Below are 18,308 nucleotides of genomic sequence, written 5' to 3'. Positions count from 1 at the left end.
TTTGGTGATGAAATTGTTGCATCTGGCCTTTTGTGCCGTGGGCTCTATAATCTCACTTTGTATGACAAGTGTGGACAAAATTTTACGAATGCAGTTTCAGATTCAAGGGCTATTTCAAATGCAAAACTGTGGCATGCATGTTTTGGGCATCTGAATTTTGCCAGTTTGTTGCGTTTGTAGAAATCTGATATGGTTACTTCTTTGCCGCCTCTTGAAGCACCTGTCAAACATGTTTGTGAAGGCTATATTTTGGGTAAAATGCAGCGTTCTAAGTTTCCAAAGGATAATTCAGGTAGGGCCATATGCAGGTTGTAGCTTGTGCATAGTGGTGTTTGTGGGCCCATGCAAACTCCGTCCTTGGGAAATTACATGTACTTTGTGAATTTCATTGATGATTACTCTAGGCATGCATGGGTATTTCCGCTTAAAGAGAAGTCTAAAGTTTTTATGTGCTTCAAACAATCTCTAGCTATGGCTGAAAATGTATTGAAATGTACTATGGGCACCCTCCGTTCTGATCGAGGGGGGGAGTATATGTCTCATGAATTTAATGCATTTTTGGCTAGTTGTGGAATAAAACAACAATGTACAATGCCTTATACACCGCAACAAAATGGTGTTGCTGAGAGAAAAAATAGGTCACTTACAAAAATGGTAGGATGTATGTTCAAAAGTCAAGCTTTGCCGCATTCTTTTTGGCTTGAGGCCATCATGTGTGCCACTTATGTACTTAACGGGTGTCCTACAAAAGCTTTGCAGTCTATTACTCCATATGAAGCATGGCATGATAGAAAGCCTTCTATTGAGCACATGCGTGTTTTTGGTTGTTTGGCATATGCTTTGGTGCCACAAACACAACGTAGAAAATTGAATGATAAGGATATCAAATGTATTTTTGTTGGTTATAGTGTTGAAAGCAAAGGTTACAAGTTGTATCATCCGCAAACAAAGCGCATTCTGGTTTCATGAGATGTAGTGTTTGTGGAAGATTCTATTCAGCCCTTGTTGTCATGTACTAGAGATAATAATGTAAGCTCACATGAAATTTATGACACTTTGTTGCCTCTTTTCAGTGGTGGAAGTTTGAATGTAAATTCCAATGAGGAAAATGTACAACCTATGGGGGTTTTTGAAAATGTTAGAGATTAGCCTATTACTAATGCAGATGTACATGATGTACTTGATGAGGAAAGGGCTGAAAATGAGCAGGCTAGAGGTATGCCAAAATGGATGGTGCATACATTGTGACACAATAAATTGGATGCACCTTTGTCTAGTCGTACTCGTTCAAGCTCTGGCCATGCATCTTATGCATCAGATTGTTATGCTTTGGCTGTGTCTAGCTTACATGATGTTGAGGAACCTCTGTCTTTTAATGAAGCACATAATTCAAAAAATTGGATGGCTGCCATGCAATCAAAATATGATGTACTTATAGAAAATGACACATGGACTTTATGTGATTTTCCTCCTGGCAAAAAGGCCATTGGTACAAAGTGGGTTTACAAGTTGAAACACAAGCCAGATGGTGATATTGATCGCCATAAGGCTCGGCTTGTTGCAAAGGGTCATGCACAGCAAAAGGCATAGATTATGAAGAGACTTTTCTCCCACTTTTTGTATGACTACTGTGATTTTTCTTTGTGCATTGGCAACTCATTTTGGTTGGGATGTACGCCAGTCATACATTGTTAATGCTTTCTTAAATGGTGACATATTTGAGGAAGTTTATGTAACGGACCCTCACGGTTTTGTCAAGAAAGGACAAGAGGACAAAGTGTGCAAATGTAATAAGGCTTTGTATGGGTTGAAGCAATCTCCTCGTGCTTGGTATGAGAAAGCTGACACTCATTTGGTCAAATGAGGCTTTTGTAATAGTCCAACAGGAATCACATTGTATGTAAAGGGTGAGGGTGATGTACTTCTCATTGTGGTTCTTTATGTAGATGATTTGCTGATCACTGGACCAAATGAGAGACATTTTTATGAATTTAAGTCTGAATTGAATGCTACTTTCAAGATGAAATATTTGGGGATCTTGCATCATTACTTGGGTATACAGTTTAAGCAGTGTGATGGTGGTATTGCTTTGTGTCAAAAAAGTTACATAGAGACATTGCTATGTAAGTTTGGCCTTGAGGATTGCAAACCTATTGCAAATCCCATGGAAACAGGTTTGAAATTGATTCTTCATGATGCTGGTAATCCTCTTGGTGATCCTGCAGATCTATGCATAGCCTAGGGCCTAGGCATTGGCAGGCTGTCAAGAGGATTTTCTGCTACCTTAGTGGCACTTTACATCTTGGCTTGTTTTATCCCAAGGGGAGATCATTGCCACCAGACTTACATGCTTTTTTGGACTCAGATTGGGCTTGTTGTTTCGACACGCGAGTGTCCACAAGTGGTTTTTGTTTCATGCTTGGTAGTTGATGTATATCATGTATATCATGGTTGAGCAAGAAGCAAACTATTGTGGCCACTTTGAGTTGTGAAGCTAAGTATAGGGCAGTCTTCATAGCTACAGTTGAGTGTGTATGTCTCAGATGCCTTATGGATGATTTGGGTGTTGGATAGGACACTGCCAACAGTATCTACACTGACAGCCAAAGCGCATTGGCAGTTGCGAGGAACCCAGTTTTTCATGCTCGCACAAAGCACATTAAGGTTCATTACCACTATGTCAGGGAGAGGCTCTCATCAGAAGAGATCAATTCGCTTATGTGCCAGCACAGGACAACCTTGCAGATATTTTGACAAAGGCATTGTCTCGTGAGAAGTTCGAAGCTTTTCACAAAGCTTTGGGATTACTCCCCTGTGTGGATTGATCATGTCCTTAGGGCATGCCACTTCCCTTTACTCATGTGCTAGCTCTTGTTCACCACATCACTCCAAGGGGGCTTTGTTACCATATACATGTAGTAGTGATGTGTGTGAACACACTAGGACCGCCCGGGAATTTTTCCCTCTTTAGGAGGTCTTTTCCCTCATGCATTGTATATACGCCCATCACTCTAGGGCTATCTATCTTTCCATTGCACACTAAGTAATACACTCTCTATTGTGTGCCTTGAGCTTCCTTCGTCTTCTCCAAGCTACGTGCGTTTCTCTGCAACCCTAATTCCAACAAAATTGTAATCTTCTTAGACAGAGGGTAAACGGTGTGAGGCTCAAGCTATATTTTGAAAATAAGTCTAGTGCCTAAGGTGCATGAGATTATAGCCAAGAGGGGTGCGCTATGCAGTGTGTGAGAGGAAATGGAGTTTCTGTACATAGTGTTATGGTTTTACAAGTGCTTTGAGTTATCAATTTGGTGTGCCGGTTTCTAAAGTTGCATAAATATGCTTTTGGTCAATGGAGATGTATGCTTAATGTGGCTTTTTAGGCCAAGGAAACCCCAAAATGGGCCATTTGGGATGGCGTGTCAAAGTGTCCCAAGTACTCTATTAGTGCTCTAGAATGTGGGGTTCGAGGTGCTCTAGAAGCCGGTCCAGAGGACTCGTCAAAAGGAGCCCTAGTGTGAAAGATACAACAGCTTGAAGCTAGAAGGCGCTAATATCTAAGACGAACTCGACAGCTGGGACATGTGTCTAGAGTGGATGTCAGTTGATAGAGTTGTAGTGCTTGAATTATGGAGCATGAAGGTCTTTTTGGATCACGGATCGGAGCTTTGGATTGCAAGTTATGGCCATCAGAAGATTTTTTGGGGGCCAGTTATGGGCCGGTTGACTGCATGGGCAGTCTTGCCATCTGGCATTTTTTGGCCCTCGACTAAGCTCTAGAGGGTGACGCACTTCATGTGGAGTAGATAGGAGCTAACTGCGTGTCAATCGGATTCCCAATTAGCAGGCTACGATGGGCAAAGTTGAGGTCTAACATCGAGCAAGTGAATGCAGATGCTTTTTTCCAATTTTTGGGCTCTTGGTTCGAGGCCATGGCGAAGTCCAAAGTGATGGGATCTCCATGGCTCAAAGACAATGGGGTGCATTATTGGCTGGTCTTTACAGCCTTGCAATTGCAGCTTCAGGTTGGAAATGACAAGGGAACAAAGTGGCATAAAAGAGTTGAATTTTCCTATGCTAATGGAGGATTTTCCAACTCACCCCAAGAGGGGGCGCCTCACAACATGCCACGTCGCGGGGGATAAAACCATATGCACAATATTGGAAGGCAGTTCAAGGCTATAAAGCCTAAGGAATTGGCCATTAGAGGGTATCGAAGAGAGAGAGGGAGAAGCTCTCCCTGCGTGGCCATGGTAATCGTCCCGTGGGCGCTACACGTGCATAGTCGGTAGTGCTATCAATTGTTTTGGCCGAGATCGGCAGCGCACGGTGGGGGTCGGCGGATGGTGGATCTAAGCGTGCGACATGTGATGTGGCATGGTGCTCGTCAAGGCCCAAGTTCACACAGGCGTGAGCCCCACCAAATTTTTTGAAGGCAAACCCCATGTTCCACTAGCGAGGTTGCTAGTGCATAAGGCCTGGGGGTAGGGGATGATTCACATGGAGAGAGAGAGAGAGAGAGAGAGAGAGAGAGAGAGAGAGAGAGAGAGAGAGAGAGAGAGAGAGAGAGAGAGAGAGAGAGAGAGAGAGAGAGAGAGAGAGAGAGAGAGAGAGAGAGAGGGGGGGGGGGAGAGGGAGAGGGAGAGGCTCAGAAATCTTGAGTGGCAGTGTGTGGCTCCATGGGCTTAGGGTTTAGGGGGATGGTCAAAGGTGATGATTCACATGGAGAGAGAGAGAGAGAGAGAGAGAGAGAGAGAGAGAGAGAGAGAGAGAGAGAGAGGAGGAGGAGGATGGTCAAAGGGGCTCCAAAAGAAGCCGGACAAAGTGGGCTCAAGGGGAGATATCATATGCAAGTGGAGAGAGGGAGAGAGCCCGAAGAGTGGCCAAGAGAGCAGTTGAAGGCCGGGAAAACTGATCAAAGGAGCAGTGCAAAGCCAAGCTTGCCAAAGGGGGAAATGAAGGGAAAAAAAAAAACAAAAATGCCTAGGGACACTAACAATGTCACTACTGCACCCCCCTTCAAGAGTGCAAGCAAGATAGCAGATGAAAAAGAGGCAACTCTCCCCTTCCTAAAAATGCCAAATTGAGAGGACAAGTGGACCAGTTAGAGAGCAGTTTCCAAAGGTGAATAACCGCTAGTATAAATGTCTTTTTTTAATCAAATGAGGGGCTTTTGGGTGCCGTTTGAAGCCTACAGAGTGGAGTTTTTTTTTACAGAGGAGTGTGCCTGTCAACCCCCTTTGTAATTTTTATTTAAAATGGCCATTGTGATGGCAACGCAAGCCCTGCATGTGCCTTCTAAAGTATAATCAAGCCACTATTGCCCTATTTTTGCTATCATTTCCCCTTCCCCCCTTCTTTTTCTCATACACTTGTGTTCCCTTGTGGTGCCAAAACAGTAGTGTGGATGTGTGTGCCCCCCGGACCGACGGTGCTTTATGTAAGAGAGTGAGATTGAGCGGCTATGTGTGTGTGTGTGCAAGGGTGGAGACAAACCGCAATAGTAGGTGTGTGCTGTGTGGTGGTCTTGTGGAGTGTATGAGCAGTAGGAAATGAGCTAGTGATGGTCTACTAGTGTAAACTGTGTTTTTGAAGGTGTTTTCTGAGAGGATAGGGGTGATGTGGATACCTTGAGCTATAAAGAGGCCTTTGTTTGTGTGTCGGGTGTGTTCCCCCATTCCCCCTCTCCAATGTATAAGTAGTGACAAAATATACATACCACCATCACTATCGCTCTTGATAATACCAAATCATTGAGGTTAAATTGTAGTATTGTTGGGAAAGACCCTTATATCTACTACCTTGTGATGGGTTAGTCAATGCAGAATCATACTCCCTAATCACCAATGATTAGTGTTAGGCTATGGGGGGTGAAGCCTTAGCTCAACCATGGTGTTAGGGTTATGGTTAGAGAGATGGTGATTAGGGTTAAGTTATGAAAAAATCAAGAGCTTATATATAGAGAGAGAGAATAGACACAATGAATATGATTCAAAGTCCAATTGAATCATTAGAGAGTAGCCTCTATATAGGCTTAACGCTTTACAATCATTGGCTAGAGAGGTTTCATCCTCTTTCTATTGGATCATATCATCACTTATCTCTTCCTAGGTGGCTAGAGGGATTTCATACATGGTGTCACAAGTTGGGATTACCCTAACAATTTCCCCCTTAAGCCAAACTTGGGGTTTCATATATTTTGATTTACATGGCTGACACACGGGTCTTACACAAATAAGGGTATTGTTGCACATAACACAAAAGGTATCGCACTCAAATGCAAACAAGGAGGAAGTTACATAAATTTTCCTCCCCCTATCACATATCTCTTCCTAGGTGGCTAGATGGCTTTCCCACATGGTTCCAAAAGTTGGGCTTACCCTAACACCTTCTTCTAGTGATATATGTAAATAAGAGACATCTATGAAAACCATTTGTTACCCTCAAGCTCAATGTCATGTCTCTTTCTTTAAGCTTTTCTCAAAACCAACATACCCTCTCTGTCCCAAGGGCCTTCATGAAGATGTCTACAAACTACTCATCTATCCTTGTGTATACAAGATTAACACTTTCTACCAAGGACCTCTCCCCATAGATGTAATAGTGTAACTCAATGTTCTTTGTCCTTGCCAAAAACACTTGGATCTACAATACTTCTATGATGCTAAAGTTTTCATAGTAAATCAAAACTTCCCTCTACACCTATACCCACAAGTCTCTAGTTAGCACCTCCATCTATACTACATCACATGCTTCCACTGTAGCACCCATGTACTTTGCCTTTGTACACAATAAATCACTCATTGATTGCTTCTTAGTGCTGCATGTGATAACATCACTTTGAAGTGAAATAATAAATCCGTTGGAAAATATTAGAATAAATACACTACCATCCCAATTTTATTTTGTGAAACCATAGAGTCACAATTATGTGTCAACCTCATAGAAGAGTGAAAAATGCCAGGTAGTGCTAACATAGTGACACGTGCACCTCTTTGCATCCACATGTGGGTTTATAGGCAAGCTACATAAGTTAACTCTCCAATAGTTTTTGTAACTCAAATATATTGCTACATGTTGGGCTACCATCCACCGCATTGTAGTGGTATCATCTTGACGGATCAACCACAAAAGAAAAACTAGACCACATAAGTGCAGGAGAAGGGGTTTTTTAAAAGAGGTACATAAGCATATAAGTTAGGGGTAGGCCTCCATTGATTACTTTCTCTATATTTAAAAGAAAGGAAGGGTGTGGGGCATAAGCTTTGTTTTGAAAGGAGGGAAGGAGGGATAAGAGATAGAGATGCATAATTCTTATAAAATGCTTCAATAGTAGCATGGATTTGGAAAACATGTGTGATGGTGTTAGAACTTATTACATGTATGTACAAATACAAGTACAACTAAATTAAACATAGGTGTAATGGGGCTCTCATCATTTCAAGAACAAGCGGTAGATAGCTATTCACAACCAATATTTAATGTAGAGTGACCTTGAAGATGCAATTTTTTACTTAAAAGAAGGTATGATCTTGAAGTTAAAGTCAAGAAAAATAAGAGTGTATTGGTATCTATGACTAAATATGAGCCTTAGCATACGTTTTGTTTTTAGAAACATGCAACTATGATTGAAAATAATGTAGGTTTTTATAAGATCATACCATATAATAACCATGAAAGAACTTATACATAAGCTAGGTGTCCAATTTATTTTTCCTTTTGCATTTCATAAGTGTAAATAAGGCTCCATGTATACTTTAGGTGGTTGTGAATAGAGGTTTCTCAAGACTCTCGGCTTGTGCGTGGCATGTCTCCTAGGTATTTAATCATATGTAACTAAGTCTCATAACTCACACATGTAGGTGCAACCAAATCTTTTGAGGCTAGAAGTGGGGCAAAAAAATGCTATGGGTGTTTATAGGTGCATGGCAAAGTACTAAAGCAGGTATGCAAGACCAAGGAAAGTAGGTGTATAAAAGATTTTTGTTCAATATAATTTTCTTGGGTTTTTACATGTAATTTCAAGTCTGTCTAGTGAGTTTCACAAACTTGGGATTGTATGTAAGTGTTTTATCACCCCTTTATGTCCAATTTTGAAGGTTTCCAATTGTTTCAATGTTTCCAGTCTTTGCACAGCTTCAAAGTTGTTCAAACTTGCTCAAAAGATCTATAATATTCAAGTGAGGCCCTGTCAATGAAAATTTTGCCACAATCACCCCGATGGTAGAAAATCTACCTTTGGCAAGCTGAAGATAAATTTCTCCAGAATCTCATCTATTTGCAAATTTTGTTTCACAGTTTGATTTTCCCCAATGTTTAAAGCTTACCCATGATTTGGTTTTAGTGTTTGGCCCAAAAAAAGGCTTTACTTTCCCCAGTTGTCTCACAAATGGCAGTTTTTACCAAGTTTGAGTCCAACCAAGTTTTCCAGTAGTTCAATTTTCTCACAAATGGTATTTTTTACCAAGTTCAAGCCCAAGCAGGTTTCCAAGTGGTTCAAATCGCATAAAAACAAGGTGATATATCACCCTACATGTTCAATTTTCCAAGTTCAACCCCAACATGCCCCTATTTATCTTTGGCATTCTAAAGATAACTTTGCCAATTTTTTGGTGTTTTTCAAAGCACCTCAGATTAAATGCAATCCTGACTATTTTCTACTTACCCTACTTCTATTGAACATAAAAGCGAGTGCAGTATGTGGAAAAAATAAACTTCCAATACCAAATCTCTAATTCTACCTATGTGCTATCCTTCTTAACTAATTACTAGTCTCAAGGACCCTTCACCCAATCCTCCTAGCTAATCTAATGCTACCAAGGTCCTCACCAAATATCCCTACTCTCAAGCACCAAATATCCCAACTCTCAAGCACCTCTCATCAATGATAAAGTCAAAAAGTGTTTTACTCTAGTTGAAACTAGAGGAAGTAATCAAATTTGTAGTGAATGCTTTGGGCTTTTCTCTAGTCTAGGTTTCCTCGTTCCGACAATAGTGCCAAAATTTTGACCGACTGCCAAGCCTCACCATATCCATGTTGGCAAAGCAAGAGCCATAGACATAAAATGTCAATCCATGGGACATCTAACCCCGACTAGTGCGTGGAGGCTACAAGAGATAGCTAATCTCTTGGAAAACTTAAGTCTAGTGCACTCTCACCTAAATCAGTTTCAAGTGTGTGCAAAACACCAAAAAGCTAACCTTCTTACCGCATGCCTAATACAATGATTTGTATAGCTATAGTGCTTTAAATGTGACAAAACTTGCTACCTAGAATGTGCAGAGTATCCTCACCAACCTCTTGTGCTCAAAAGTCATTTTTGATACTTGAAAAGAATCACACCAAATATAAACATCTTATTTTTAGGTAGGTCAATTTTGGCCTCCGAAGCACTCTATAGCTTCCTTAGGATGTGCACTATCTACTCATATGGTTGAAAACCAATCTTCATGCATATATGAAGCATAAGGAATGAAAATAGATCATAGATAGATACTATAAAAACACAACTCCATTGCGAGAGAGACTTACATAGAATGGAACATGAGTGCATTGGTATGCTTGCAGCATCACTGCCACTTCACAGGAGGAAGACATGAAGAATTGAAATAGTAGAGAGCTCATAGAGCTGTACTATAGCGTGCATTCACTTTCATTATCCAAAAAAACTTCAGTCAAAAGTTACAAAATTGGCTTTCATACCTTAGCCAAGGTTTGAGAAATGAAATCCTAACTAAATGGCTCAATAATAAGGATAAGAACCACAAATAATTACAAAATCTAGAAGCCCCTGGCCCCTTCACACTCTTTGGAAAATAAATGTGATACAACAAGTTTGGACTTTTCAGGATTTCAAATTAATAAATGGGGTTTTGATATAATAAGTGGGGATAAAAAATGATAGTGATGTTCATGTTAGCTTAGCACCCAACACACTTGAGCTCTCCTTTGACCGGCTTTTATTCCCTTTGATCTCATAATCACCGTCTCTCCGAGATTCTCTCTCTTGTCCCTCCTTCAAACTCATCTCCCCTCCCCTTTGCACTAGCAACCTTGCTAGTGGGGGGTCTCCATTTACCTGCCTTCAATAAAAAGTTTGGGGGTTGATTGGCCATGTAAAAGTGGCCCCACGGCCACTCTACCAAGTTATCCACTTTCCTAGGCTACCATCCAGTAGTGGAGAGCACCACACCACCACCAAAACACCCACTAGGGCCGTGCTCAGTTGCGCACAATGCTGATTGGCATCCACCATGGCGAGCTCACGTAAGAGAGGTCCCCCTCTCTCACCATGTTGCCTATGGAAGAATCACCCTCCATTATATATAGCATTGAAATTCAAAGGCTGGCACCCCATGTGGGACTAGTAATCTTCCACATGCTGACCCCTCCTCATTCCAAGCTCACAATCTTCAAAAAGCCCTCCACAATGTCTCCAAAAACTCCTTTTTTCCCCAACTTCAGAGCCCTGCTATTTGGTGCTCATAGGTCTAATTCTTGATCTACCAAAACCGGCCAAGAACTCCATTGTGTTGACTCCAAACTCTGCAATCCTTGCCCATTTTGACTTTGCCATGGCAACCAACCAAGGTGCTAAAAATGGTGAAAAGTTACCTGGAACCGTCTCTCTAACAAATGCATCAAACTTCAGCTTAGCATATCTCCTCCACCGCGACTCCAATCAATGAGCCCTTAATTCCTATCAACTCTACACAATGTACTCTACCTCCTAGATCTTTGGCAAGGCTAATAACCTCTAGATGGCATGCCTACTAGTGCGGTAAACATGGTACATATTGTCCCCCACAAATCTTCCACTGGCCATAACTTGTCCATCCGAGCTATGATTAGCAATCCAAAAATATTGGCAAGATCCACAACTTAATTAATTCACATTTATTCACTCATACCACCTACCCTATCCATCAGGAATATGCAAAACTTTCTAACTTTGAGCTACCATATCTTTCACCCTCGCTCCGTTTCAGGATCCGTCAAGACCAGAGCATTCGGAAAACCACATCCCAAGGCACAATATGAGCCCTTCGATCGCCTTTCCATGCCAGTGTGATTGGCCCATTTTGGATCCCTTTTGGCCTAAGAAGCCTGGGATTTTATCTTCAATGCACCGAAGATATAAATTTTCTAATAGAAAGGATTTTTTTCTTTTGACACTAGGGTTAGCTTTGTCTAATAATAGGAGCCCCATTCAAGTGGTCAAAATCAGATTCCATCTCCTAGAAAGAGTGTAGCCATCTTTGGTGCACTTAAGATGTCTTGCACACATTGATAGAATTTTGTCTCATTGAGTGCATCCAATGATTTGTGACTTCAAATACTTTATGATTTCAAGTTAACAATTGTGGAATCACAGAGAAGACTAGAAGTGTTGGTGTGTAGGAAATTACTTCTTGGCAAAAAAGGGCAAGGTACATCTTAGAAGTACTATGTTTGAACCAAAGAGCATCTTCCAGGTTTGAAGTTTTTGTTAATTACTTGTGTCCATTTATAAACTTGAGATCTGGTGGGGTGTTAGGTGTTCTCGACACCTTGGGAGAAAATTTGAGTAGGGCATCCACAGAAGAGAGCGTAAACCAAAGGAGACCTTTAGAGACTATAGAGAAACAAGTGCTAGACACTTACTCCAACTTGAGTTTCAAGATGTCTTTTTTTAAACCCAATTAGGGACTAGAACCTCACTCAAGTTACTGAGAGATCCTTTCCATTCTTCCTTATTGTATGCGAACGGTATTCTCAGTTGTCCACCTTTAAGTGTGAGTTCCATCATTCGCGCATCCGAATATTGTAGTGCTTTGTAGGTTCACATCCATGGAACCCTAGTATTAGGTCTTCATTCATGTGTTCATCCGCAATACATATGAAAGTATGTGGGTAGGAAAATCCATGAACCATAATATTTTCAAGTTATTAATGTTTCCTAGTGTTGGAGTGATTTATTTGTTACAGCCTTTGACAATGGCTTGACAGTTTTCAAGTGGTTGAGTTGTTGCCTTGAGATAAGTTGAGTAACTAATAGCAATGGATCAAGCTCTTGTGTACGTTAAAGCTTTAACTTTGTATCCCTCCTTCAGAATCACATTGATCCACATATCAAGGCCATCCATCCACTCGTCATTAGTCCCTACCTCATCCTCAAATATGGGTTGAACTTGGAGAGTATCGAGTGGTACCGCTTGTAGAATAGGTTTCCTCGTAGCTTTCTGTTTTAGAATTCAAATGCAAGCCTCCTCCTGAGCCTCGTCTATCACCTGTTGTCGTTTAAGCTTTCTTTCCTTGGCTGCGTGCATTCTCTACAAAATCTCATTTAGTCAAGGGAAGATCGTATTTACGGAATCGACATCCACTAATCCAATTTGCCATAATTTCTCTGTCTAATGTAGCTAACTTGATTGCACCGCTTCATGAAACATCTTCAATGACAAAAGGACCATATCCTTTTTCCTTGAATTAAGGTACATGTTGTTTCAACACAATGCTGTGACCTTCATCGTCCAATTGTCCTGTAGAGATCAAATTTTTGCGAAGAGAAGGAACATGCCTAACATCTTTAAGCTTCCATTCATTTCCGTTAGCAGTTTTGACAGAAACTGTACCTTTGCCGACAATCTCACAAGCTTCATCATCTCCCAAGTATACATACCCAAAATTACCTTTGGTGTAGTCTTGGAAATGTTGCTTGTGTGGTGTCGCATGGAATGAAGCCCCGGAATCTACTATCCAGGAATTAGACACATTGTCTAATGAGAGAATTAGAGCATCTTGCTCTACTTTACCTGCCACATTGGCCTCCGATGTTGGCTTGGTGTCTTGAGACTCTGTCTCCTTCTTCTTCTTCTTGGACCAACAATCCTTCTTGACGTGGCCCTTCTTGCCGCAGTTCCAACATTCAAGAACTGACTTTGTGCGTGACTTGCTCCGCCTTGAGCAATCACGACCCTTTTGGTTTTTGAACCTCTCCTTAAGCCTTCCTCTTGTTTCCACTGATAGTGCAGCACTTGATGATTCTCCTATGCTTCTCCTTCACATTTCCTCGCTTAGGAGAACACCCACAACATCATCAAACTTAAGAGTATTTGTGCCAGAGATAGAATTACTTACAGCCATCACAAGGCTGTCCCAACTATCCGGTAGAGATGATAGTATAAGGAGAGCTCGCACTTCGTCATCGAAATTGATTTTCACTGATCGAAGTTGACTTATGTTTGTGTTAAAGTCATTTAGGTGTTCTGCAACTAAACCATTCTCTGCCATCTTTAGATTGAACAAGCGCTTCATAAGAAATACCTTATTGGATGCCGATGGTTTCTCGTAGAAGTCGTCAAGTGACTTCATCAAGTCCTCCGTGGTCTTCATCTCCGAAACATTGAAGGCCACCGTTGACGCCAAGCTTAACCGGATTGTTCCCAGTGCCTTTCGATCAAGGACAATCCATGCTTCATCTGCCATTGTTGCGGGCTTCTTCGCAAGAACGCCTAGTGGCAAATAGAGGTCCTTCTGGTAGAGATAGTCTTCAATCTGCATCTTCCAATGTTGGTAGTTTTTGCCGTTGAACTTCTCAATCTTGAGCTTCCCTTCCTCCGCCATAACTCCCACTCAATTCAAGGAATCCTTTCCTTGAGATAATTTAGCTACGAGCAAACCTTGCTCTGATACTAGTTGTTAGGAAATAAGACGTAGCTAAATAGATTTTTTAGTAGATTACTTAATGGAGAGAGATAGATTTCACACACAAGAGATTATAGAGTAGAGAGAGAGAGAGAGAGAGTACACACGATATACGTGGTTCACCCAATGTGGGCTACGTCCACGGGAAAGCAGCCACTCAATGGATTTAGCACTTCAAAAGAAGAAGTAGTTTACAAAGGGATTAAACCCTTGATAGAGCTCCTGCCTTGCTTCACTCTCACCACCTCACACTCACCTTGTTGCATCAACTTCACACTATCAAATGTGTGTAGAAATGGCCTCCTTTTATAGGCCAAAAGGGCTGCCCTCTCTAATGAGAGAGAGCCATGTGTAGCTGCCCTTGTGCGAATAAGTCCAAATCGGACCCTCCAATCCGCCCATGTGTGGCCGCCCTTGAGAAGACAAGTCCGCTTTTAAATTCGGCCACCGGCCATTGAATTCGGCCACCGGCCATTGACTTTCGACCACCGGCCACTGGCCATTGACTTCCGACCACCGGCCATCGGCCATTGACTACCGGCCACCGGCCAACCGACCGGTTGTTTTCCGACCACTTTCCGGCTGCCGTCCGGCCATAATATTCCGGCGAAAAACAATATCCCGGCGAAAAAAAAGTCTCGAGGGCCTCCGCCCCCGAGGCCTCTAAAGTTGCCCCTGATTCTTGTCCGTGAAAATTTTGGTTTCCGGTGAGTGATTTTCCTTCACACACGATGGCTTCTCCTCATAATGGGGGCCTTACAAATGTGCACTTTTACCACAGAAAATTACAAGGGTAAATCAGGCTCCATACTTAACAGGCACTTCAAGCCCTAGTTGCTACTCCTCTTTACCCCTTTAGAAAAAGCACTCAAGCTACTGTACCCGTGGCTCGAATACCATTAATTGCAAGGAATAGAAGAGAGGGCTGTTCAACACCAAAACAACACCGGCTCCTGTCAAGCTTCTAATAGATCAATAGTGGTTAAGCCAAAGGCAAGATCGCAGGACTCCACTATTAAGACCATAGCTCTCGATCATGATGCCCCGTTAACTGCACAAAGGCAGGCGCACTGCAAGGCTAAAAAATCCCTATTCTACTTACTCACATGCAATTAATAGTACCAACCATTTATAGCTAGCTTGAGGACCTCCCTTCTTAAGCAATAAAAGAGAAACCTTCTGCTCTGATACCAATGTAACATTTAATGTCCTAGTAACTTTTGTGTAGCGGAAAATAGCATGAACATAGTGAGCATTTAATTAGAATAGATTCCTAATGAGATTAACAAGAGTGCTTGGGTTGAGAGAGCAACAAAAAGAATAACACCTAGTTAGATAGCATGAAAAATACTTCAAAAGAGAGAGAAATTAAGCAATCGACAACAGTTGAGGACCGGATTTTCATGGATCCGGTCCCCCCTCCAAAACGCTTTGTATTGGTTTCTCCCATCAAGAGAGACATTTTACAATACAATTCTTTGTGTTCCTTCAATACTCGCTAGTGCAATGAAGATAGAACTTCATGCACTAAGCAAAACACTTATCAAACACAACATCATTGTGCTCACGGTCTTAGACCCAAGACCTCACACACCTTCGAAGATGGTGAGAGCTAGCGGGGTATGAGAGTAGATTGAGAGGAAGAAGGAGTATTCTTACGAGAAAGATGTACATCTCCTCACATAATCACTCATATTAGCATAGCTTAGCTTAGTACTTAGCATGGTAGAGAAGATGAGCATGCATTGAAGCTTGGCTCTTGGTTGGATTTGCATCACAAAGCCAAGAGTTGTTGGTGTAGGCATCCCTTCTCACAAGCTTGGAGTAGGTGGTAAGCTTTCCATTAAAGCTTGCGAAGGAGAGAGAATCTTCTTTGCTTCACACATGAGATTGTGTGAGCGTGTGTGTAATAATGCCTTGCAAAAATCAGCCCCCTCTCTCTCTTGGTCGACCCCCCTTGCTAATTACTCATGCTACAGCCTATTGGACCTCCCCAGCCTCAACCGATAAAAATTAAGCAGCATAAGTGATAGCCTTCTGACATGTGTCCCCCTTTCCCCTTTTGTGAGAGATTTAGGTAATTAATAAATGCAACTAAACTCTCATTGGACCCCTTTGCCTCCGGGCCAATAGAAATCAAGCAAGCCATTGGGCTGTTGAATGCTCATTGGTCCCCTTGGGAGACTGTCCAATAGTCTTCTAGAGAGCTTAATTCTTATTGGTTCTTTTATTAAGTGTTTTTAAATTAATTAAACTAGATTTACTCTAGCCTAATTCTCATTGGTCCACCTCCATGGCCATCCTAAGGATTTGAGTACACCTTGTGGGCATCTGGCCTAAGGAGCTGACATGTGTCCCTCTTTCCCCTTGTGTACAAATGAAGCTTGTGAGTGTGTGTGGGTGTTTCTCTCTCAACCCCTACTTCTTGGGCTCACCCCCTCCTATGTAAGGCTTGACAAAGACTTTTTGGGACACACACAAAGCATCCAATTCCCCTAATGTTTGACTTTTGGACAGAACCTTTGAATTTTGGAACCTTAGCATTTTGGAAGTCTTAATGGGCTGAACCTTAGGGTCTTTTGAGCCCATTGTTGCACATAGATCTTTTGCATATGCCCCCCCCTTTGAATCCCTATTTCCCCTCCTTTGGATCCCTACTATGGCCGGTCTGCTAGCTTAACCAATATTCTAGCTTTTTCTCCCCTGGCACTTCCCCATATTAAATGATCAGTTTAACATGAGAAAATCATTTAGGAGAATTAGATATTGATTATTATGACATAGAGCACATTTCACTTCTATCTTCTACAGCCACACCACACCCACACTTCACTAGATTGGACAGATATGATCCTCTTTAGCTATAGAACACTTGTGAATTGCCAAAAACACCCAAGAAATGCACAAAATAAAGAATCAACCAAATCAAAGATGGAGTTTGTGCAAAATATCAGAGGCTTTTTGGGATGGGTATACAAGTCCAAATTCAAAGACAAGCGCATAGGAATGATCCATTCATTGAGCACAATCTGGCTGTGTAATCAAAGTTACCAAATGGGATGGAACCTGGATCGCAATCCATAACACAAAAAGAAAATGTTGTTGGATATGGATCACAATCCATGTCTCCCAACATGCTAGAATAGCAAGATTTTTGTCCACCTAGTTTGAAATTTCCTTGGGAAGTGAGCACAAAAGATTTGGGGTAAAATGAACTTAGGAATCATAGAAAACCAAGCCAAATGGAAAAGTCAGTCTCCAAATGGTCATTTTGGCCCATAATGGGGGAATTTGATCCAAACTCAGGAAAAAGTGCATTATTCATTTAGGGATTATGTCCAGCTATTATGCCCAAAGTTTGGTCGATAATGGGTCCCAAACATGGATCACGATTCATGTCCCCCTAAAGTAGAGCTATCACAAATAAGTTGCAGAATGTTTGCACAAGTCAAAGAGCATAAGATGTGGTAAGTTTTTAAAGTCAAGTGCTTTGATTTTCAAGTTTAGCATTGTAAAAGTGTATCGTGCAAAAATTGTGGCCAAGGACACAATTTTGGTATCAACAAAAGTTGTGAACTTATTGTAACTCAAAAAATACCCAAAATGCCTGAGAAATGAATCAAAGTGTAAAAGGACCAGGGAGGGTCCAAACAAGCTCAAAGGCAGTGAAAATCAACACACAATTGGGGTTGGGTCTCTTCTCCAACTTGAAGTCATCAACAAAGTGAAATGTCAAATAGATTAACCACAATCAAAGATCCAAAGTGCCACCCAAAACCACATATGGCAAAGTCGGACCAAATCAGACCATAACGTGTAAATTGGGGAAACAAGAGATAAACTTGTCCAAATTTGAAAAAAACTCCATCAGCATGTTAGGTTAGACTATAGATCAAGCTCCCAAAGTTTCACCCCAAAAGGATGTCCAACATGGATCGCAATCCATGACCCCCTGTAAGCTGTCCAAGTAAAAAACATATCAGTTGGACCAAAATATCAAAGAAAACCTAACCCTAGAATCACAAGTCATTTGGATTGGAAAATCTTTGCCAAAGTGACCAAAATATCAAAGAAAACCTAACCCTAGAATCACAAGTCATTTGGATTGGAAAATCTTTGCCAAAGTGCCAAAAATCTCTAAGTCAAAGAAAAATTCCAAAATTTGGCTTGAAATCCCAACTCGTGATCCAAATTCAAAAAGAAGTGAACCATAGCATCCACAGCTCCTGCTTGATCAAATGGTACCATCAGAATTTCAAAAGGATACCCAATATGGATCGTGGTCCATGTCCCCTTGAGTCAAATTTGACATGTTAGCCACTTGACCTAGTGCCCATAGCTACCCTAGATGCATCGGTGAAGTTTGGACAAATTTGGACTTGTTTTGATCAAGTTATACTCATTTTTCATTTTATGATTGAAGTTTCCATTTTTGTAAACTTTTATTGACAAGTTGTTGGCCAAATTTTGGATCTGACTTGTGGATTTTCCGACTATAGAATTCCTCGTAGATGACAAAAGAAGGAGTCAGAGGCACCACCCTACCAAGTGACAGATATCTCATCGAACGAGAAAGCTCATCTATTAGAGGAGGAGCTTGCTCAAAATCCAACAAAAATTTT

This window comes from Adiantum capillus-veneris, chromosome 30 (assembly GCF_014529385.1).
Source record: "Adiantum capillus-veneris isolate H3 chromosome 30, ASM1452938v2, whole genome shotgun sequence".
NCBI classification, from domain to species: domain Eukaryota; kingdom Viridiplantae; phylum Streptophyta; class Polypodiopsida; order Polypodiales; family Pteridaceae; genus Adiantum; species Adiantum capillus-veneris.
Note: the sequence above shows the minus strand (reverse complement) of the source record.